Source organism: Triticum urartu, chromosome 6A (assembly GCF_056163025.1).
Source record: "Triticum urartu cultivar PI428250 chromosome 6A, HENAU_Tu73, whole genome shotgun sequence".
Classification (NCBI taxonomy): Eukaryota; Viridiplantae; Streptophyta; class Magnoliopsida; order Poales; family Poaceae; genus Triticum; species Triticum urartu.
In genome coordinates, this window is record NC_141878.1 from 194,639,552 (window position 1) to 194,663,839 (window position 24,288).

The window sequence follows — 24,288 nt, forward strand, 5'->3', positions numbered from 1 at the left end:
GATCCGTGGTGGAAAATTAAATTTACATATGTTAGAACCACGTTTCACAAATAGCTCAGCTAATTCATCGAGAAGCATGTCTCTAAGTCTTGATACAGGAGGATCATAAGATTTGTTATTTAAAGCGGATCTTAGCCCATGTTTGATGTCATCAGCCATACTCTCCCAATATCGTTCAAAGAAGTTCATTTCATCCTTAACAGTACAATGAATAAGCATGGTCACAAACAAATGCCTAAGCCGGTGCCCAAACCCCCAAACCACCGCTTCATCAAATGCAATGTACCATTCATTATCATCGCCTAATAAACCCCGAGCAGCACACACCTCTCTAAAGGTAGGATAAACACGCCCTTCATAGGTCCTAAGGTCAACATAATATCTACAACCCTTAAAAATCATTAGAAGCATTCGCAGGTAATACAGTTCACCAACAGAAGGATAGACATAGTAGACACGACCAATCTTTTGACAACCTTCTCTCTCGTGCCATGATCTCGTTTCGGAATCCCATGTCCATTCAGTCGGGAAATCACAATATGTTAAAGATCGAGCATGTTCATACAAAGCATTTGCAACAAACCATTCAGTGAGCATGGTTTTTTTCAAGAAGTCTGAATCAACAATTTTCTTAAGGTCAGTTTTGGGACGAAAGCGAATAACATTCATTCCAGGAAGGTGAACAGGGAGCCTCTCTACTGAAGGAAACCTACAGTGTATGTCGTACCCAAATATACGCCACAATCCATCATATTCACATATGAACCGACATTGTAAATACTCTTTGACCTCATCCATCGGCCCTCCATCTTCTATCCCATCAATTTTACCCTTACCCTTCGACTTCTCTAATAGGACTTTCGAGTAATCGACGCCTTTAGTCACGTACTTAAACAAATACTGCATGACCTGGGTTTTGTTACACCACTCAACATCAATATGACCCTGGAAACGCTTAAGCACAACCATATTATAAGGAACCACCCACCTGTTATCAAGATAGTGCCCGTTTTTATAAATTGTACGATCATCGTCACGACGTCGATATAACGCAAACCCATCTTCATCTATGACTATTTCGTCCCTAAATTCCTTAGGAAATTTTTTTTTAGAACAACACCCTTTCTTCATGCAAACACATTTATCGTTCATTTTACCACACGGACCGTGCATCATGAATTCAGAGACTAAGGCGTAGCCTAGAGGGTCCCCCAGTGGATCTGGTATCTCAGCAAAAATAAATGCATCTATGCCATCAGGTCCTATCATACCTTGTTCTCCCTTCCGCCAGATGAGTATGTGAGCGTGAGGTAGTCCCCGCTTCTGGTGCTCAACAGTATAAAAGCACTACAAAATACACAAAAGGGATTAAATAATTTAGCATCAACACATAGCAGATATCATACAAACAGATAGTAGGCACAACAAAGGTGATAAGAACAGCAAAATGTAGTACCAGCCTTTACTTTTCCAAAGGCTTTTCCGGACGTAATATCATGGAGATACTCAATCAGCTTCATGTGGTAAACCTTGACAACAATATCTGCCCTGTCATGTGGTTTTTGTCCCGGTTCTAGCGTTTGTGTAATTTCTGGCCACTTGGGGTTGCAGGTGAAAGTGGTGAATATGTCAGGTGCACCGTGCACCCGGCATATGGCAAGGCCATCCTGAAAGTTCTCTTGAAAGTAACGACGACCACCGGTGTGGCTCGAAGGCAGGATAATCCTTTTACCTAGAGTCGCACCATCAACACAACCACCACCAACGGCATCAGTGATGCCCTGCATATGCTCAGGTCTAAGTTTATCTTGGTTTCTCAGTATGTACCATAGTTTGTTTTCGTCAATGCAAGCTCGTGCATCAACAACAGCCTGGGACGACAAAAGACCATAACACAAGAATGGGTTTGGCTGGTCACCTCTATAATGGCATACATAACGATAGTAATCCTGCATGGTCATCTTTCTGCGTGTATTTTTAGTAGGTGCACTACGAGGAGCAGCAACTAACGATGAACCAGGAGACGTACCAACATTCCTAGTACTACCAGGCACATCGATATCATCAGCTAGCTGAACAGACATATAAGGAACATCTATCTGAAACCCCATTTCCCCACACGGAAAAGCAAGGGATACTGCAAAGGCATAAATGCAGGTTTAAGAGAAGCGATTTGTTGCAGGCCTTCTGAACGGCTGGAAATAATTATATCACGTGCAGAGGTTTCAACGGTAAGGTCACCCACAATCAAAGCAGCAAGCCCCGCAGACGTGGGCAAACTGAACTATGGGCCATCACCATCGGAAGGACCAATGATTTGTATGGAAATTTCTTCCATAGGCTCATCCCCACTATCTTCTATGATTTTACTTGCCTCTCTAAATTTCTGTACCAATGGATTGAACTCATTAAGCATATCTCTCAGGCCAACCACTATATCCTCATCTATTTGGTCCACAGGCTTATCATCCGGATTTAAAGCACGCATCCTATGGGCAATCTCATTCGCTGGATCATATATATAAAGCTCGGCAAATTTGGGAGTGTTAGGGTCTTTTGGCAAGAGAGAACATATGCGATGAGACACCTGGCCACTAATTTTAAAGACCTTGGGACCCCAAGAAGCATTCAGCGAACGATCAATAGTAGCAACCATCGAGGTGAAGGCGAACATACAATTTTATTGACGTATATTTCGGAGGAATTTCTTGGCACGAGAAGTTCCATCAAAATGGAGAAGCTCCCGGAGAAAAGCCGGGAGCTCCTTGTAAGGAGGGATAGAAACCTGACCACCTTTGCAACAAAGATTGTAGACAATCTTACGTTTTGTATATGATGATTTTCCCTGTACCCTCTCCTCGTACCAGAAATAAGCACCACAATATCCACAGATATAATCTGGTGTACCAAGGTACGATACATCTGCATATGAAGCTAATAGCCCCAACGAAAAACAAACACCAATTATAAAGCACAAGGCAAATCACAAGGCAACAAACAAATCCAAGGACAATGATACCTTTAAGCGACTCAGCAAATGCATGATCGAAACCACGCCAGTCTTTCGGCAAAGGGCCCATAACAATATGGTCTAGCATGTCAGACAAAACTAATAAGTCCAGGTGGGTCTAAGACTGAGCTAAGCAATTGGAAAATGAATGGACCTTCAAATCCAGAATGGCGCAGCTTTCTAATAGCCTTGCGCTTCCTGCGGTTCAACGCCGCCTCAACCTCACTCACATAGGGTAACCAACCATCTCCTAAACATTGGCCAGGGAACACAAGAAGAACAACATCAGATGCTATCACAAGGCCAAGGGTCTGTATTACTAAGCGGGATCAGGTAGCTGCAACTTACGTTTACGTTTGCGATTCTCGAGCCCAGGTGGGGCACGTGGCACATAACGCGGCCGAATGACAGGAGGAGCAAGATGAATTCTAGGAGGAGAAGGAAGTGTGCCACCAACCCTACTACGCCCACGCCCCCTTCCATGGGCAGGGCCACCAACAGCAGCACGCCCTCGCCCCCTTCCACGGGAAGGACCATCAGCAGCAGCGGCACGCCCGCGCCCCCTTCCACGGGCAGGGCCATCAGCAGCGGCACGCCCTCGCCCGCTTCCACGGGCAGGGCCATCAGCACCGGCACGCCCTCGCCCGCTTCCACGGGCAGGGCCATCAGCAACGGCATGCCCGCGCCCGCTTCCACGGGCAGGGCCATCAGCAGCGGCACGACCGCGACCCAGTCCACGGCCAGGAGGCATTGAAGGCCTAAAAGTACATCCTAAGCATAACCCAAGTCCAGAGAACATGATGGTTAAAGAGCCACATACACACATTTCGTACAATCCAGCATGATCTCAGCATGACAATTAGGAAATGGTGGTTAAAGTAGCAACAATGAACATAACGATGATTAAGTAGGTACATAACAAATACAAATAATGTCTAAAGAGCAGTTCATTTATCTGAATACAGCCACACCAACTCCGATGCACATTTTAGGAGCAATGGAAAACGAAAGAAATAGAAACAACTCACACAATATAAATAAAAACTAAATATTGCACGCCGTCGAGACCAATCTGGCGTGCAACATCTGCCGCTGCAAAAGGACATCATGGTCAATCACAGCAGCAAGGGCATCGGCACAACCAACACGCATCGCAGACCTAAGCATCGTTGCAGCTAAAAGAACTGCAGAGCAAGCAAGCTCCCTGTAAGTCGACATACACTTAAAATTATAGTCCAGAATCACAAACCCATACAAATTCTGTAAGAAGCAAATGGCCTGGAAAGCAGCCTTCTCGTAAAGAGAGAAAAAATCCACACCATCTTGAGCCCAAAAAAAACCTCCTCATGCTCCCGGAATCGCTTCCGGGCGCATCAAATTCGAGCTCAACTCCTCCGAGCATGACCCCATCGTCCATTATCTCTCTCAAGTACGAATGGAATGGCAACGAACACCGGGTGGCAACCACATCCAATAGATGCATACACGAACAACTCACAACAAACATCCTGCTACCCACAAAATATAACCTAGAATAAGGCCACTCACACAAAAAGCTAGAAAGCACCCCAAAACCAAAACTTAGAACCGGTCAGCCAGAAGGTAGTGCCCAAAAATAGACCCCACCATAGATCAACATGCAATGGTAAAGGGAGCTGACACGGCAAAGTCTAAGACAGTAATAACAGTAACATAAAAAAGTTAGAAGAAAAGCACCTGAGAGCTAGGCGAAATGTTTCAATGGGAATGAATAACAGCTAGAGACACCACAACAACTGCAGCGACGAACCTGGCACATAACAGCAAGCATAATTACAGTTTATCAGAAGCTTCCCACAGAAATGCATCATTTCTTAGTGATGTGCAGGACAACACATCACAGACCATCATCATTTTACAATGAGGAGCGAGTTATGTGCCGAACAACACAAACTACGAATGTTGTACAACCAATCTTACACATTAGAAATAACAACACCCAAGATTATAAAAGATACTGCCAATTGTTTAGTGCTTGATTTTACAACACACCAACTGAGATAAAACAACAGCAACCGAGTGCACACACCTCACGACCATCATCCAATCACACTTGCTAGCATCCATGATTTGCATCTGTCACAAGCTGTCATGGTAAATCTCCTAAACCTGAACATATGTAACGACTGTACATCCATTCGCCTTGCATAGTCTTCACGTGAATACATAATCACTTTGATACCTAACTATGATGTATAAATTTTCATAGTTCAGTTTGATTGTAATCTTACATACCCAAACCAGACAACCATGCAACGACAACAGCGAACAGTTAAAGAATCAACAAAAATAAACGCATATGTGGATGGTTCAGATCCGCACCTGAACAAAAAAACAGGACCAAGCACGGCCAAATCCGAAGAAGGAACAAACCCTCGCACCAAACCCTATCCACCTCCCTGTTCATCCGCAAAGAACAACCACGGGGTGAGGCACGCACGGACACACAGTGAGCAAGAAAAATGAAAGAACTAACAAAGAAAGAAGAATGAACCTTTCCCATGGCGACGACCGAGCAAACGACGGACGACGGACGCGAGCATGTGGCCAAATCCGGAACCAACTGCAGCACGAGCACAAAGTCAGCCTAGCCATGAGGAACGATCGCGAGAAGAGGAAGGATGGATGGAGAAGAGTGCGGGACGACGGACCTGAGGCGAGGCGAGCACGTCAGCTCCAAATCTAGACCGAGCGGCGGCGGCACAAAGAAGCTAGGGTTCGTGAGTGGGGGGAAGTGAGGAGCGAGGGGAGAAGGCGGCTGCGGTCACGTATGTGTATCGCCTCCTGGCCCAAGAAGCGAAGTGACGAAAATGCCTCGGTGGGGGCACAATATTTACATATTGATGCAATTGGAATTTTATCCGACGGTCGAGCACGATCGCGGTAAAGATCCGGCGGCCCATAGCGATCTGATCTGAGATCAGACGGTCAGCATTGGACAGGGAAATCGATCGGACGATCCACATTCGCTAATCGATGTGAGAAGCTCATTCCCTCCGGGTCTTTACTCCTGGGATTTTCATTTTTTACCAGAGAGCGATAAAATACCCATTCCACTTGCAATAGATCAATATACAAATTTCTCAGGTCGTCCTAATTTTTTAGAATTTTTGCAGTTACAGAAGTATTCGAAATAGTCATATTTCTACAGACTGTTTTGTTTTGACAAATTCTGTTTTCTTTGTGTTGTGTGCTTATTTTGATGGCTCTATGGTTTTCTTTGATGAGTTTTTGCATAGAAAAGTTGGAATACAATAGATATAGTACAAAAACAAAATATGAATTGGTTTGATACATCACTTATAGTAGTGGTTTATTATTCTTATACTAACGGATCTCACGAAGGTTTTGTTGAGTTTTGTGTGATTGAAGTTTTCAAGTTTTGGGTTATCTTACAATGGATGAAGGAAGGATGGAAGAGCCTAAGCTTTGGGATGCCCCGGCATCCCAAGCTATTATCCAAGAATGAGCAACCAACTAAGCTTGGGGATGCCCCAGCATCCCAAGCCATTATCCAGGAATGAGCAACCAACTAAGCTTGGGGATGCCCCGAGTGGCATCCCCGCTTTCTTCCAACAACTATCGGTATTTTACTCAAGACTATATTTTTATTCGTCACATGATATGCGTTTTGCTTGGAGCGTCTTGTATGATATGAGTCTTTGCTTGTTTTATTTTGTGTTTTAAGTCATCAATCCTTGCTGGACACACCTATTTGAGAGAGCCAAAATTATGTCATGACTTGTTAGAATTGCTCTCTATGCTTCACTTAAATCTTTTATGAGCTAGGACTTGCTCTAGTGATTCACTTATATCTTTTTGAGCAAAGTGTGCTTAGTATTTTTGAAGAAATGCTCTCCTGCTTCACTTAGATTTATTTGAGAGTTAGTAAAATTTTGAAGAAAATCTCTCTTGCTTCACTTAAAAATTATTTTGAGAGAAAGAAATATTATGATCATGATCTTCACTTATATTTGTTGGAGCTTATTAAAAGCAACACATGAAAATTAGTCCCAAAGTGATAGATATCCAAGAAGGATAAAGAAAAGAAAAATGTCATGAAGACCATTGGACAAAATAAACTTGATTCTCAGTAATAGTTTTGAGATATGATGATGTGATATGTGAGTTATATTGATGAGTAATTATGCTCTAGTAGGAATATTGGTGTTAAGGTTTGTGATTCCCGAAGCATGCACATATAGTCTCTCGTTATGCTATGATGTTGGAGCATGATTTATTTTTTATTGTCTTTCTTATGAGTGGCGGTTGGGGACGAGCGGTGGTCTTTTCCTACCAATATATCCCCCTAGAGGCATGCACAGTAGTACTTTGCTTCGAGGGCTAATAAACTTTTGCAATAAGTATATGAGTTCTTTACGACTAATGTGAGTCCATGGATTATGCGCACTCTTACCTTTTCGCAATTTGCTAGCCTCTACGGCACCGTGCATTGCCCTTTCTCACATTGAGACGTGGTGCAAACTTCGCAGGTGCATCCAAACCCCATGATATGATATGCTCTATCACACACAAGCCTCATTATATCTTCCTCAAAACAGCCACCATACCTACCTATTATGGCTTTTCCATGGCTATTCCGAGATATATTGCCATGCAACTTCCACCGCTTCCGTTTGATGACTTGAGCATTTATTGTCATATTGCTTTGCATGATCATATAGCTGACATAGTGTTTGTGGCTCAGCCACCGTTCATCACTTTTCATACATGTTATGCTAGATCATTGAGGCATTTATATAGAGTCATACTTTGTTATAGGTATCGAGTTGTAATTTTTATTTCTTTTGAGTTATAAGTAAATAGAAGTGTGATGATCATCATTATTCATTTTTTAAAGCAGTGCCCCAGTGAGGAAAGGATGATGGAGACTATGATTCCCCCACAAGTCGGGGCGAGACTCCGGACGATGAGAGAAAGAAAAGAAAAAGAAAAAAAGAAAGAAAAAGAAAAAGGAAAAAAGGAAAAAAATAAACAAAGAGAGAAGGGGCATTGCTAGTATGCTTTACCACACTTGTGCTTCAAAGTAGCACCATCTTTTTCATATGGAGAGTCTCCTATGTTGTCAAGTTCATATACTAGTGGGAATTTTTCATTATAGGATTAGATGCACACCCACTTAGTTTTCATATTGAGCTTTCATACACTTATAGCTCTTAGTGCATTCGTTGCATGGCAATCCCTACTCCTCACGTTGTAGCAACCCGATCCCAATGGACCGTAGTCTCTGTGCTTAAGTGTCATCCCTGGATCAGTATTGCTGACACACACAGTACTCGAGGATTTACTGCAGAGTTCAATCACACACTTATTACACGAGTGTCTCAAAAAGAGTACTTATTACAATAATATGGCTGAAGGCCATCTAAATAAGATAAATGCGGAAGCTTCGAAGATAAATGAGTCCATCCAACTCCACAACAATACTGAGTGCATGACAACGACCTATCACACCTTACTCTTTGTCTGAAAAATCTGCAACATGATACGTTGCAGCCGTGTAGGTCAGCACATGGAATATGCTGGCAAGATAACACCATAGAGCAAAGAACAAATAACATCTATCACTACATGCATATTTGGCTGGTGGAGGCACTACGGTTATCATTTGCATAAAGCTAATTTTTCCCTACAACAAAGGAATATATTTTATTTAACTACAGATTTTATGTCATTATTGAGAAGGTTCCTCCAACTCAATCCCAAAATAATAATTATAACCCAACAAATTCATTAAGGAAAGTGATGAGATAAACATAATAATTCAAGTACCAGATACTCAAGATGTCCATAACCGGGGACACAGCTAACCATGATTAGTTTATACACTCTGCAGAGGTTTGCACACTTTACCCCACAAGACTTGATCTCCTCCGTTGCATTTCTTGCACTACATGATGTTTGAGAAACGGATGACCGAGACATGGTCTTTCAGAAGCATTAACTCTTTACTCTGGGTAGACAGTGTTGGGTTCTACGGTAGGGTGCGTCGACTGCAAATTAAAATTTTCCTACGCGCAGAACAACCAAGAACATGCTACGGGAGATGGATCATAGTTCGTTACCACTAGACGCACAGTGCCGTACATCGGAAGAAGAGTTGGGGCAGCGCGTCCGCGTGAATCGTCTCCTTCTCGTCCGATCTCCCTCGTACAACTGGTAGTCGGTTCCCACGTACAGCTTCGCCGGAGCGGCACAAGTGCACCTGTCACAACCCTAGTCAGTGCTTGCATTAGAGTGTTTGCATCATGTTTAAATTTCACTTAAACTTGAAATGGGGATGTTCAAACCCTAGCACCAAATGGAACTCAACTAGGTTCAATCCAAAATCTTTTTCAAAGAACCCAAAATGCCCTTTGAAAATGTTCATGATTTCTGATAAAGGTGAAAACCTCTGCCAAAAATGATGAATATATTTCCAGGACATTCTCGATCTTTGAATTAACTCATATCGTATTTGAATTGGAGCATTTAAATCCTATAAATATTTTTAAATGCTCTAATAATTCTGAAACTAGTTTTGGGTTGTTGGAAACAATCCAAACACTGCCCACCATTATTTTCAGGATTTTACAAAATGGATTAGTATTTTTATTAATTCAAAACAGAATAAAAGAAAATAGAAAACAAAAAGAGAAGGTGGAGAGGGAACTACCCTGGGCCACCTACCTATAGCAGCAACCCAGCAGGCAGGCCCAGCCCACTGGCCCCTGCCAGTCACCTGCTACCTCCCGCTAGGCACGCAGGGAGCTGCGTGTCACGCGTGCTCGGCCGTGGCCACCTCCTGCTTGCCGCTCCCTCGATCTGATCCGCACCTGGAGACGCCCCTGACCTTCTCTCGCCTTCCCCTCCTCCCTCTGCCTCACTCCCCTCCACCACAGATCGACTCCGAGCACCACCCGAGAGCCACCATCGTCGCCGTTCGTCACCCGCGTGGCTAGCGACGCCGCCTCGCCGCAGGACCATGCCTAGACGACCGACCGTGCTCCATTTCATCTCCCCGCGGACTCTCAAGATAAGGGAAGCGCCACACCGTCCCCATCACGTCGTCTTCAACCTCGGTACCCGCCGGTCGCCATTGCCGATTCGCCGCCTTCATCGCGCCCCCGAGCCCACTAACCATCCCTGCGTGTTCCCTGTGAGCTCCTACTCCCAACCCCTCTCTCCTCGCCGTCGAATCCCTCCTCTAGCCCCCCGGCCACCGCGGCCGAAGTTTGCTGCCACCGCGAATGTCGCCGTTGTCATTACGGAGGGCCAACGCCGCATCCGAGGACCTGGTCGAGCTCCTAGGGCCCCGTAGCTTCTGCCTGTGCTCTCCATTCACTTGGAATCGAGCTGCAACCCCGCGCCCGCATCAAGCCGAGCTCCGGCCACTGCCATGGTTGCCGTGGCCATCGTCTCCGGCCACCCCGCAGCCTCCCGCATGTTCCCCTGGATGCGCGCGAGGATGGGCATCCCCCTGGTGCCCTCAGCGCGCCCAGCCGCTGCCCCTAACGCCACTCCGGCGAGCCACCGCCGCGCTGTGTGGTCGCGTCGTTAAGCCGCCAGCTAACCACGCCATTAGGGCCTAACCACATTGCTAATTACACACCATAGTCACTGACAGCGGGCCCCAGCAGCTGGTCAAATCCTAGTCAACGCGGGGTTAAAAACCCGCTTAGCTTCTGTAGCGCTGACATGTGGGACCCGCACATCAGATTTGACTTCGTTGACTGCTGATGCCGTGCTGACCAAAGGCTGACGTCATATTAGCTTTTCTGGATTTAAAATAAATCTAAATGATTTATTTATTTCAGAAAATAGCCAGAACTTCTAAAATTCATAGAAAATCAGCCGTAATTCCTAATGAAATAATTTATATATGAAAAATGATCAGAAAAATCCAAAGAATCTGGTTATGTAATTTTCATGCATGTTTGAGCAAGTTAAACTCACTATTTAGGATGAAACATGATTAGGGAAAATTTCATAATAGGTTTGGAGTTGGAATTTGATGTAGTTTTGAATTCCACTTCAATTAAAATGACTTTCTGTTGCATTAGCCCAAATCATAGCATATTGCCATGTCATGAACATGCATCATATTGTTGCATTGCATTGATTGTTTTCTTCCTTGTTTGCCGGTAATTGCCCCCTCTCAGTAGACGACGTTTCGACGATGAGTTTGATGACACTGATGAAGAACTATACTATCTTCAGAAGTGCCAGGCAAGCAAAACTCCCTTGTTCATTCCGATACAATCCCACTCTCTCGCTCCTGCTCTCTTTTACTGCATTAGGACAACAACGTTTCAACTGTTACATGCTGCGGTAGTTGAACCCCTTTCCTCTGCATGACCTGTCATTGCCACAGTAAATAGATGAAACCCACTAGCATGAGTAGGAGTTGTTTGAGCCCTGATGTGCCTACTCATTCATGCTTGTTTGTCATGCCTGCTATTGCTTAGAGTTGAGTCGGGTCTGGTTCGTCGGGGATGAATTGGGAAGTTGTGAACATGTCCTACTGTTGAGAGCTAAGCGTCTGAACACGATTTGGTAAAGGTAGCGGTGAGAGGCCATGTAGGAGTACATGGTGGGTTGTCTCATTGAAACCGTCCTCAGGAACTGAGTTCTGTGTTTGTGATCCATGAACATCTACTACCACGCATTGGAATGCTTAAGTGCCCATCTCGACTTATTAATCAACCTGATCTCTGTACAGGAGTTGCAACTAGTTTCTGGTGTTTGTAGGTAGTGTTAGTAGTCTACCAAGTGGCACCCGATACAGGTGGGCTTGGGACAGACTAGGCACAGTGGCCCAGTGTACCAAGTGGCACCCGCATGGTGGGCTTGGGAACTCTGTACACATCGTTTGGGGTCGTGAGCGACACCCCGGACGGATCTCCTTGCGGATGGAACCCGAATAGGCGATAAACATGGACTAGAGACTTGTTGGTTAGTCAGGTCGTGGCCGACTCCCTCGCCAGGCTTCCACTTAAAGGTTGCCGAGATACACCACGTGTACATGGTGGTAAGTGGCGAGAGCGTGTGTGAAGAAGTACACCCCTGCAGGGTTATCATTATCTATTCAAATAGCCGGATTCCTCGGATATGGAAACTTGGACCCCTTGCATAGTTCATAGACAAGTGAAAGTGGATACTCTAAAATGCGCAAGATAAGCGTGAGTGCTATGGATGGCGTTCTCGTAGGGAGACGGGAGCGGATCCATAGTGGTGTATTGATATGGTGAATATGTGGACTCGTGTGCGCCACCTCAAAAGAGTTGCTTGCAGTCGTAGTTCAGGTTAGCCACTGAGTCAAAGCTGGCTTGCTGCAGTTAAACTCCACTACCCCTTTGTTGATACCGATGCATATGTAGTTAGTTCTAATGTAAGTCTTGCTGGGTACATTTGTACTCATGTTTGCTTAATTTATGTTTTTGCAGAGATACTTCAGTCTCGCTAGTAGTTCCACGTGGACTTCGACGTTTAGCTTGTTACATCAGCTATGATCTTGTGCCCTCGGCAGGATCCGGTAGTTAGTCAGGCTTCTCAGCCTTTTTCATTTATAGATGTCTGTACTCAGACATGTTAAGCTTCCGCATGTGCTTTGTCTGGTATGCTCTGAATGCTGGGTCATGAGACCCATGTCTGTAATATCTCGTTCCTCGGAGCCTAATGAATAAATACTCTGAGTCGTAGAGTCTTGTTGTGATGCCATGTTGTATTGCACATATTGAGCATATTGTGTGTATGATTGAAATGCTTGGTATGTGTGGGATCCGACAACCTAGTTGTTTATCCTTGGTAGCCTCTCTTATGGGGAAATGTAGTCTTGTGCTTCCATGAGCCATAGTAGTCCGCTACAGCCCGGTTCACCGGAGTCCTGATAACCCAGCACTACTACTCCGAAACACTTGACTGACCGGCATGCGATTCACTTCGTTCCTGTGTCTGTCCCTTCAGGGAAATGTCACGCGGTGACATCCGGAGTCCTGCCTAGCCTGCTACAGCCCGGTTCACCGGAGTCTTGTTAGCCCAGTGCTACAGCCCGGATTCGCACGCTGCTGACCAACATGCTCGATGTTGATTCATGTATGCCTGTCCCTATAAGTTAGTGCCACTTTGGGTTCACGACTAGTCATGTCGGCCCGGGTTCTCTGTCATATGGATGCTAGCGATACTATCATATACGTGAGCCAAAAGGCGCAAAAGGTCCTGGGCCATGGTAAGGCGACACCCGTGGGAATACCGTGTGTGAGGCCGCAAAGTGATATGAGGTGTTACCGGCTAGATCGATGTGACTTGGAATCGGGGTCCTGACAGCTTTGGTATCAGAGCCTGACTGCCTGTAGGATTACCAAGCCAAACCGGTCGAAGTTGAGTCTAGAAATGCTTTAGTTATGTAAGGGAATTGATTGTGGAAGGGAACGTAAGGCTCTTTTTACTCCTTATCCTCATGACCTTCTGATCTGAGTCATCTTATCTTTTTTACGGGGTTAAGAACTAGGCTTCTCTTCTATCTCTCAGGATGACGTGTTACTAAACCGTAGTTGCCTAGGATTGTTGGATTTAAGCCTCGGTCTAGTTTCTACTACTCCAGTGTGTTGTTAGTTGGACTTGGAAACTTGATATTGCGATGTTAAGTGGTTATGCCACCATTTTGCAGGATGTCTCAAATCTTTTCGAGCATTTACAGCCGTTATGCTGTCCGAGTCATTCCAGGTTTCTAAATAATCTGATGCATGTGCAAATCCTTCCTCCGTTCCCGATGTCCTTTTGGTCAGAATAAGCACACTAGCCAGTGAGTTGAGGTACTATGTTGCCTCGACATATATGTTGGAGCTATTATTATGACCCTAGGTGTCTTAGAGAGTCACCTAGTAATCTAGCCATGTTTTGTGTTCCCAGTGTGATGAATCTGGCCGTCATTCCCGAAAGCATCCCGTGATGCTACCTAGTAGTAGGTATTCTACTCCTGGGTTTTGAGCCCAAAATTCACCCTACTTACCTCATGTTGATAGTGTTGCTAGTTCCTTTAGGATATTAGTAACCTTTGCGATAGTCCTCGAGGTCCGTGGTATATCATTCTTCCAAATACCATGAACCATTCATGGCAGAAGTTCCTCGTTGAACCGAAAGATCACAACCAGAGTGCTCTTGACGAGCTCTCGATTCTATGTTGTGACTCTGCCAGTCCTACCTTTCTGCATGGATTATGTGGAAGAAATATGTTGAACTTGGTTCGACATACTAATCTATGCATCCACAACTCAGAAGGTTATACGTTCGTCGAGTTGACCCTCCTCAGCTGTATTCCGACCCTAGTCTATCACTTGATAGTCAGGAATAGTTGTGCATTCGTGTTCATCGATGTCTATTATTCTTGTGGTCCGTCAAGCCATTCTATTCCGGAATGACTAGGAGAAACAAACTCCAGTACCTCATCCATTTCTTGGACTGGTCAAAGTAGTTGTATTCCGAAGATCAAAATGCCAATCCAGCTTTTGTTGTGCTCTACCTCGGAGTATTATCCCTTTATGTCAGGATTGCCATGAGAATTGCACCACCTCTTATGAATTCTTGACGAAGTGATACTTCTTGCCATCATTATCCATTCCTCGATCACGTGTTGTTGTAACAGGAATGCCGACAAGTGAACTATGTTGTGTGAAATCAATACTCCTAGCAACCTCATTGCTTGGTAGTTAATGGACAATACTCTCATTCTTAGCGTGCTGGTTATTGAATCATCATCCTAAGATTGATCATGCTACCTAGTCCTTATTTCCGGTGCACTCTTAGATCAATGAGTTAGGATTGTGTCAATCCCTCACTCTTTTGATCATATCGTCTTGCCCTGAAAAGCAAGATTGTTCTCGAGCTTAATAACCTATCGGTGGTTCGTGATTTTCTGAATATCTTCTTGGAGGTATCACCAGGTTGTCACCTGACCGCTATGTTGAGTTCGTGATCAAGTTGGTTTCTTGTAGCCACCCTTTTCTCCAAGAATCTGTGTTGGATACCCCTGAGCTAGTTGGTTAAGCTTAACAACAACTTGGAGAGTTGGAAAGATAAAAGCTTGTCCGACCACGCTCATCCCAAAGGGATATTTTTGTGTATGTGTGTTGAAGAAAGAAGATATCTTCATTGATTGGTCCTCGTGATCAATTGTTGGACCTATTGTCTTACCCAAATCTTTGATTGCGTATGGGCTATCGTCAAATCAATTCAGAACCAACGATGTTTGTAATGTTGTTTTTACTCGTGGTTGACCCCTTGAGCATACACCATTACATCTTTTGTCCTGACCAATGCTATCACCATGTTCACTTAATTGTGGAATTCCACCTATATGGAAGCTTGGATGGATCGTTGTTAAGCCCATTGACAACATTTTCATCTTGTTTATGGTTCATGTTGAACATCTAAGTTAGTGTTGGAAACTTTTATAAGCATTATCTTCATGTCCTGCTCATGAAGTATATGTTCAGATGAAAGAAGTGACTTCCTCTAATTCATGTCCATTTGATGCAAGTTGCCACCATGAATTCAAGAAAGTCAATGTTGCTTCCCCTGGAATCATCCCAAATCAGTCATGCATACGTGCGAAGTATTCTGTGGTTTGGAGACTTGAAACCTTCATTCTATATGTATCCCTAGCACACCAAGCCACTGATTGATTTGTTCAAGGAAAAGAAGCTCCTTCTTAAGACCCGGGGCTTACACAAGGACTTCGATATCCTCGATGATGGTTCCCGACCAGAACTCGGTAGTGTTTTGTTGTAAGACTTCCATGTGGTCATGCTTGTCTTGGACAATGTGTTCACATGTGTTTAGCAGAACCAGCTCATGTTTTGGAGCTTGCTACCATAGTTCATTTCCTGAGAATCTCGCAACATTGTCTTGTCGATTTGTGTTGCAAACTTTCTTTTGCAGACATGATGTCTGAAATATCCTGTTACCAACCAGATCTGAATCTCAGGCAGATATGATGGTTGAAAAACTCCCAACATTTGCATTTTATTCCCAGCTTGCACTGCCATTGGGCCAATTCCCCATGGGCCGCCCTTCTCAATAATTGTTGTTCAGGATCATCTTCAGAAGTGATCCTACCGTGAGTCCCATCCATTTCCGATGATAAGCTAAAAATCATCCATTGCGTTGTCTTCTACAAGGTAGTCCACATCATCCATCCTAGTCGGAGTATGCCATTCTTTGAACCCCTTCCAACGATCGATTATGATTACCTCAGGCTGGTATAAAGAGTTTCAATGATCTTTGTATCAAAAGTAATTCTTTTTGCCACTTAAGGAAATAGCTCTACGAGTCACCTTTCCCTAAGGTGTCCTGTTATGGAATCATGGCAATTACCTCCTCGCTACTTTGAAACCATGCACCATCCTCTTCAGCGTGGAATTTTCTCCTACCCTGTAGAACCTTGTCGTCTACCTCTTTCCATCGCTCCTCATACGTTTTTCTGTCTCTCAGCTCAAGAGATGTTTCTACGTCTCGTTCCGTGAGTTGATCCCGTGATCATTAAGATGATCCATTCCCGTGGAGTTATCTCGCTCTTCTGTCCCCATGATGGGTGGAGATCTTAAAAGCAAGGATGTCAAGTTCAAGATGATGAAATAAATCAATATCTTCGATGAGGACAGTTGGATCATGAAGATTGTGCTAGTTTGCATCCCCCCTTCATCTTACCCTACGCTTGAATCTCGGGACGAGATTCTTGTTTAGTGGGGGTGAGTTGTCACAACCCTAGTCAGTGCATGCATTAGAGTGTTTGCATCATGTTTAAATTTCACTTAAACTTGAAATGGGGATGTTCAAACCCTAGCACCAAATGGAACTCAACTAGGTTCAATCCAAAATCTTTTTCAAAGAACCCAAAATGCCCTTTGAAAATGTTCATGATTTCTGATAAAGGTGAAAACCTCTGCCAAGAATGATGAATATATTTCCAGGACATTCTGGATCTTTGAATTAACTCATATAGTATTTGAATTAGAGCATTTAAATCCTATAAATATTTTTAAATGCTCTAATAATTCTGAAACTAGTTTTAGGTTGTTGGAAATAATCCAAACACTGCCCACCATTATTTTCAGGATTTTACAAAATGGATTAGTATTTTTACTAATTCAAAACAGAATAAAAGAAAATAGAAAACAAAAAGAGAAGATGGAGAGGGAACTAACCTGGGCCACCTACCTGTAGCAGCAACCCAGCAGGCAGGCCCAGCCCACTGGCCCCTGCCAGTCACCTGCTACCTCCCGCCAGGCAGGCAGGGAGCTGCGTGTCACGCGCGCTCGGCCATGGCCACCTCCTGCTTGTCGCTCCCTCAATCTGATCCGCGCCTGGAGACGCCCCTGACCTTCTCTCGCCTTCCCCTCCTCCCTCTGCCTCGCTCCCCTCCTCCACAGCTCGACTCCGAGCACCACCTGAGAGCCACCATCGTCGCCGTTCGTCACCCGCGTGGCTAGCGACGCCACCTCGCCGCAGGACCATGCCTAGACGACCGGCCGTGCTCCATTTCACCTCCCCACGGACTCTCAGGATAAGGGAAGCGCCACACCGTCGCCATCACGCCGTCTTCAACCTCGGTACCCGCCGGTCGCCATTGCCGATTAACCGCCTTCATCGCGCCCCCGAGCCCACTGACCATCCCTGCGTGTTCCCTGTGAGCTCCTGCTCCCAACCTCTCTCTCCCCGCCGTCGAATCCCTCCTCTAGCCCCCCTGGCCACCGCGGCCGAAGCTTGCTGCTACCGCGAATGTCACCGTTGTCATTACGAAGGGCCAACGCCGCATCCGAGCACCTGGTCGAGCTCCTAGGGCCCCGTAGCTTCTGCTTGTGCTCTCCGTTCGCTTGGAATCGAGCTACAACCCCGCGCCCGCATCTAGCCGAGCTCCGGCCACCGCCATGGTTGCCGTGGCCATCGTCTCCGGCCACCCCACAGCCTCCCGCATGATCCCCTGGATGCGCGTGAGGATGGGCATCCCCCTGGTGCCCTTAGCGCGCCCAGCCGCTGCCCCTAACGCCACTCCGACGAGCCGCCGCCGCGCTGTGTGGTCGCCGTCGTTAAGCTGCCGGCTAACCACGCCATTAGGGCCTAACCACATCGCTAATTACACACTGTAGTCACTGACAGCGGGCCCCAGCTGCTGGTCAAATCCTAGTCAACGCGGGGTTTAAAACCCGCTTAGCTTCTGTAACGATGACATGTGGGACCCGCACATCAGATTTGACTTCGTTGACTGCTGATGCCGTGCTGACCAAAGGCTGACGTCATATTAGCTTTTCTGGATTTAAAATAAATCTAAATGATTTATTTATTTCAGAAAATAGCTAGAACTTCTAAAATTCATAGAAAATCAACCGTAACTCCTAATGAAATAATTTATATATGAAAAATGATCAGAAAAATCCAAAGAATCTGGTTATGTAATTTTCATGCATGTTTGAGCAAGTTAACCTCACTATTTAGGATGTAACATGATTAGGGAAAATTTCATAATAGGTTTGGAGTTGGAATTTGATGTAGTTTTGAATTCCACTTCAATTAAAATGACTTTCTGTTGCATTAGCCCAAATCACAGCATATTGCCATGTCATGAACATGCATCAGCATTGCATTGATTGTTTTCTTCCTTGTTTTCCGGTAATTGCCCCCTCTCAGTAGACGACGTTTCGACGATGAGTTCGATGACACTGATGAAGAACTATACTATCTTCAGAAGTGCCAGGCAAGCAAAACTCCCTTGTTCATTCTGATACAATCCCACTCTCTCGCTCCTGCTCTCTTTTACTGCATTAGGACAACAACGTTTCAACTGTTACATGCTGCGGTAGTTGAACCCCTTTCCTCTGCATGACCTGTCATTGCCACAGTAAATAGATGAAACCCACTAGCATGAGTAGGAGTTGTTTGAGCCCTGATGTGCCTACTCATTCATGCTTGTTTGTCATGCCTGCTATTGCTTAGAGTTGAGTCGGGTCTGGTTCATCGGGGATGAATTGGGAAGTTGTGAACATGTCCTACTGTTGAGAGCTAAGTGTGTGAACACGATTTGGTAAAGGTAGCGGTGAGAGGCCATGTAGGAGTACATGGTGGGTTGTCTCATTCAAACCGTCCTCAGGAACTGAGTTCTGTGTTTGTGATCCATTAACAGCTACTACCACGCATTGGAATGCTTAAGTGGCCCTCTCGACTTATTAATCAACCTGATCTCTGTCCAGGAGTTGCAACTAGTTTCTGGTGCTTGTAGGTAGTGTTAGTAGTCTACCAAGTGGCACCCGGTACAGGTGGGCTTGGGACAGACTAGGCACAGTGGCCCGGTGTACCAAGTGGCACCCGGATGGTGGGCTTGGGAACCCTGTACACATCGTTTGGGGCCGTGAGCGACACCCCGGCCGGATCTCCTTGCGGATGGAACCCGAATAGGCGATAAACCTGGACTAGAGACTTGTTGGCTAGTCAGGTCGTGGCCGACTCCCTCGCCAGGCTTCCGCTTGAAGGTTGCCGAGATACACGACATGTACATGGTGGTAAGTGGCGAGAGCGTGTGTGAAGAAGTACACCCCTGCAGGGTTATCATTATCTATTCGAATAGCCGGATTCCTCGGATATGGAAACTTGGACCCCTTGCATAGTTCATAGACAAGTGAAAGTGGATACTCTAAAATGCACAAGATAAGCGTGAGTGCTATGGATGGTGTTCTCATAGGGAGACGGGAGCGGATCCGTAGTGGTGTATTGATATGGTGAATATGTGGACTCGTGTGCGCCACCTCAAAAGAGTTGCTTGCAGTCGTAGTTCAGGTTAGCCACTGAGTCAAAGCTGGCTTGCTGCAGTTAAACTCCACTACCCCTTTGTACTCATGTTTGCTTAATTTATGTTTTTGCAGAGAGACTTCAGTCTCGCTAGTAGTTCCACGTGGACTTCGACGTGTAGCTTGTTACATCAGCTATGATCTCGTGCCCTCGGCAGGATCCGGTAGTTAGTCAGGCTTCTCAGCCTTTTTCATTTATGTACTCATACATGTTAAGCTTCCGCATGTGCTTTGTCTGGTATGCTCTGAATGCTGGGTCATGAGACCCATGTCTGTAATATCTCGCTCCTCGGAGCCTAATGAATAAATACTCTGAGTCGTAGAGTCTTGTTGTGATGCCATGTTGTATTGCACATATTGAGCATATTGTGTGTATGATTGAAATGCTTGGTATGTGTGGGATCCGACAACCTAGTTGTTTATCCTTGGTAGCCTCTCTTATGGGGAAATGTAGTCTTGTGCTTCCATGAGCCATAGTAGTCCGCTACAGCCCGGTTCACCGTAGTCCTGTTAGCCCAGCACTACTGCTCCGGAACACTTGACTAGCCAGCATGTGATTCACTTCATTCCTGTGTCTGTCCCTTCGGGGAAATGTCACGCGGTGACATCCGGAGTCCTGCCTAGCCTGCTACAGCCCGGTTCACTGGAGTCCTGTTAGCCCAGTGCTATAGCCCGGATTCGCATGCTGCTGACCGACATGCTCGATGTTGATTCATGTATGCCTGTCCCTGTAAGTTAGTGCCACTTTGGGTTCACGACTAGTCATGTCGGCCCGGGTTCTCTGTCATATGGATGCTAGCGACACTATCATATACGTGAGCCAAAAGGCGCAAACGGTCCCGGGCCATGGTAAGGCGACACCCGTGGGAATACCGTGCGTGAGGCCGCAAAGTGATATGAGGTGTTACCGGCTAGATCGATGTGACTTGGAATCGGGGTCCTGACAGCATCGCCTCTAACGGTATCTGCGCGTGCAGGAGGAACGTCATGCGGCGGACTGCTAGGTCCGATCACACGACCGGCAGCGAGTGGAGGTGTCTATTCGCAACACATGCAAACCCTAGTGTCAGCGCCGAAGAGATCAACCGCGTGAGTGTGCGGCACCTCCACTTTATATAGGTGTGTGTTGCGGGCTCAACACTTGGGCCTCGCACGGACCCTAAAGCCCATAAGTCTACTCGGCCACAATCCGAATACAGCTCGGATCACATCCGACCAGTGTCCTCGGATCCGACCTCGTAGGTTCCTTTCCTTAAGCGCGCGACCCCTTAGGTTCAAGCCGGCTTGGTCGCAGTTCGGATCACCTCTGAACTGCACAGTTGGTAGCGGCCTCTAGCAAGGCATGCTGAACACCAAACAGACTATGAAGCTGGTGAGCCGAACCTGTACATCATACTTCCATTCCTTTTGCCACACGATATATGTTGTCGGGCTCAAGGCGAGTCTGTCATCCTTGTGCTAGCCCGACCTCTTTCTCGTTCCAGTGATGCCGACCACAAACCGGATTATCTCATAATCCTTGTCGCATGACCATGCTTATCTTGGTCGGATCACACGAGGGGCCCAGAGTATATCTCTCCTGATCGGAGGGGCAAATCCCATCTTGCTCGACCACGTCTCACATCATGGTTCTGGACAAACCTGAAACCTACCTTTATAACTACGCAGATACGGAGTAGCATTTGGTTGGCCCAAAGCAAGTCTGTCACCATCCCAAGTACATGCGTCAGCTCAGGTCTTAGGACATAGAACATATGTTGTACTCGAGACTCACATATGACATATTGCTGCGTCTCATAGTTGGGTCTGTCCGACTCGGACCTTATCCCGACTCGGATCCGACTACGTCGAAACCGACCAGATCCTTCCAAGTCCATATTATCCGGTTAGCATCCAATGCTCCATGGCTAGTGAGACCAAGCCATCGACCGTGTCATATGCTAGTCTAGATGGTTGCGCGTCCACACAACCCTTTCGACTAGGGACCTTTTAGGACATTCATCATACAATGCATAGTCCCACAAACAAGTCACGTACTTGCTGATACACATCATTGATAATGTCCAAGGACTATCTTTATTCATAAACACAGAGGAAATATCATCATACATGATTGCCTCTAGGGCATATCTCCAACAAACAGTACCACCTACATCCCCTACATCTGCTAGCCTACCACTGAAAGAGGTCACACAACATACTCAACTATGCCAGAGCCCATAATGGCTTGTGGCTGCACACGGAAGTTTCTAGCATCAATAATCTTATGATACCTTTGAGTCCGGGTGGCAAACCATAGGATGATCACACGGGTACTCCGGGATATCCTAAGACAACACTGAATTGCTCCAGGTGCCCGCAACCAATCCACCCAGATGTGTATTAAAGTAGCCACCTTAAGTTTCCCTTAGGTATAAATAACTCACATCTTTCATGAATCTCACAAACCAATCCGCGTCTACGAGCATAGCAAAGTAGTGCAATCAAAACGCAGTAATACCCGGGGTTTGAATATAAGACAATAGGTTCCTACCTCATCAACTACTTCCCAAATACCCACATGTTATCAAAACCTACTCATGCAAGTGTTTGAGGGTTGAAACTAATGCATAAAAACTGGGTAATAAAGGGATATGATCAAAGTGTTACTTGCCTTGGTGACAATCGGAAAACCCTAGAGATTCGTAGTAGTAAGCCTCACACTCCGGAAACTTTATCGTGAACAAACAATAGCATACATAAGCACCCAAGCATAAGATGCAAAGATAAAACCAAAATAAAAGATCTAAACAGAAAGTTCAAGTGAAGAGCTTCAATTTGCAAAAAGAATCAATCAAATCGGAGTTACGAAACACAAACTACGATCAAAAGAAGTTCAAATTCAAATCTGCTTGAAACCAAATTTCAAATTTCCAAAATCATGTTCAAGTTGTTTATCTGGACAGAGGGGAACAAGACGAAGATTTTGCCATTGGTTTCACTGGATTTGGATAAACGAGCAAAAAGTAGTGAGGGTTTAAAGATCAGGGACTAATCTATGATGAAAATAATTACAGATGGGTCCCGGGCCGAAAATTAAACTAAAAAGAAAAATCTAACGAACGAACGTTCACTAACAGAATCTAACGAATGAATTCGTTCATTAACCGAATGAATCGGGTGAACGTTCGCTATTTAACGAAACCTAAAGTAATAAACCGATCTAAATAAAAATCGAACTTAAAAAAACGGCTCGGTCTTTTATCGGTCTTCACCGATTCGGGGGAAAGAAAACTGGCGGCGGCAGCGGCGATGGGCGGCGTCGGCGGCGGCGGGGCTTCGCGACGCGGCGGCTCCGCAGCGCTGGCGGCGCCGGTGCGGCATGAGAGGCGGCATAGTGCAGCGGGCGGTGGCGCGGCGATGCGCGCGGCAGCAGCGGGCGGCGGCTGCGGCGATGCGCGCGGTTGCGGCGGGCGGCGGCTGCGGCGACTTGGGAGGCGGGATGGCTTAGGGATGAGAGGGGGGGCGGCGGTATTTAAAGGGGGGGCGAGGCTGGCTTGGGGGAGGGGGCGACGAGGCGACAGTGGGTCGGACTCCTAGCCGGAGTCCGGCTTGATCACGGCGGCGCGCGCGGGGAAGGCGGCAGCGGTGCGGGCCGGCTGGGCCTTTGGCCCAGTTCGGTCCGAAAGGAAACATTTTTTTAAATAATTTCGCCGCAAAGGAAATATCCAAAATAAAAATAAATAAAAATCCTAAAATTCCAAAAATAATTTTCCCGGTCCTCTTCTAATATTTAGGACAACATGAACAATTTTCTAGGCTAAAACGAAATTTTCAAAAATGCATTTCCCCCCTAATTTAACTGAATAAATCTCAAATAAAAATCAAATAAAAATATATTTTTATTCAAAATTAAACTTCCATTATTTCCTCTGATTTGAAGAAGTAATATTATCTTCTCTCCTTATTTTATTTATTTTGAAATAATTGGAAAAATAATTTCAAACAAAATCACCTTGATCCAATTTACCAGTTTTTGAAAATTCAAAAATGGAATTTTATGAAAACCTCCAACTCTCTCAAATGGTCCTTGAGTTGCTTAAGGTCTCTAGGATAAATGTCCAAATAAACCAAATTCAAAATACAAAGAGCATGGATGCATATGAAGACCTAATGATTAACATCCAAATTGAAAATTGGGATGTTACAAACCTACCCCCCTTAAGATGAATCTCGCCCTCGAGATTCGGGTTGGCTAGCAAATAGGTGTGGGTGGTCTTTCCGTAGGTCTTCTTCTCGCTCCCAGGTGGATTCTTCCTTGGTATGGTGGCTCCACTAAACTTTGCAAAACTTGATGACCTTGTTGCGTGTAAATCAGTTGGCAAACTCGAGAATCTTGACGAGTTTCTCCTCATAGGTTAG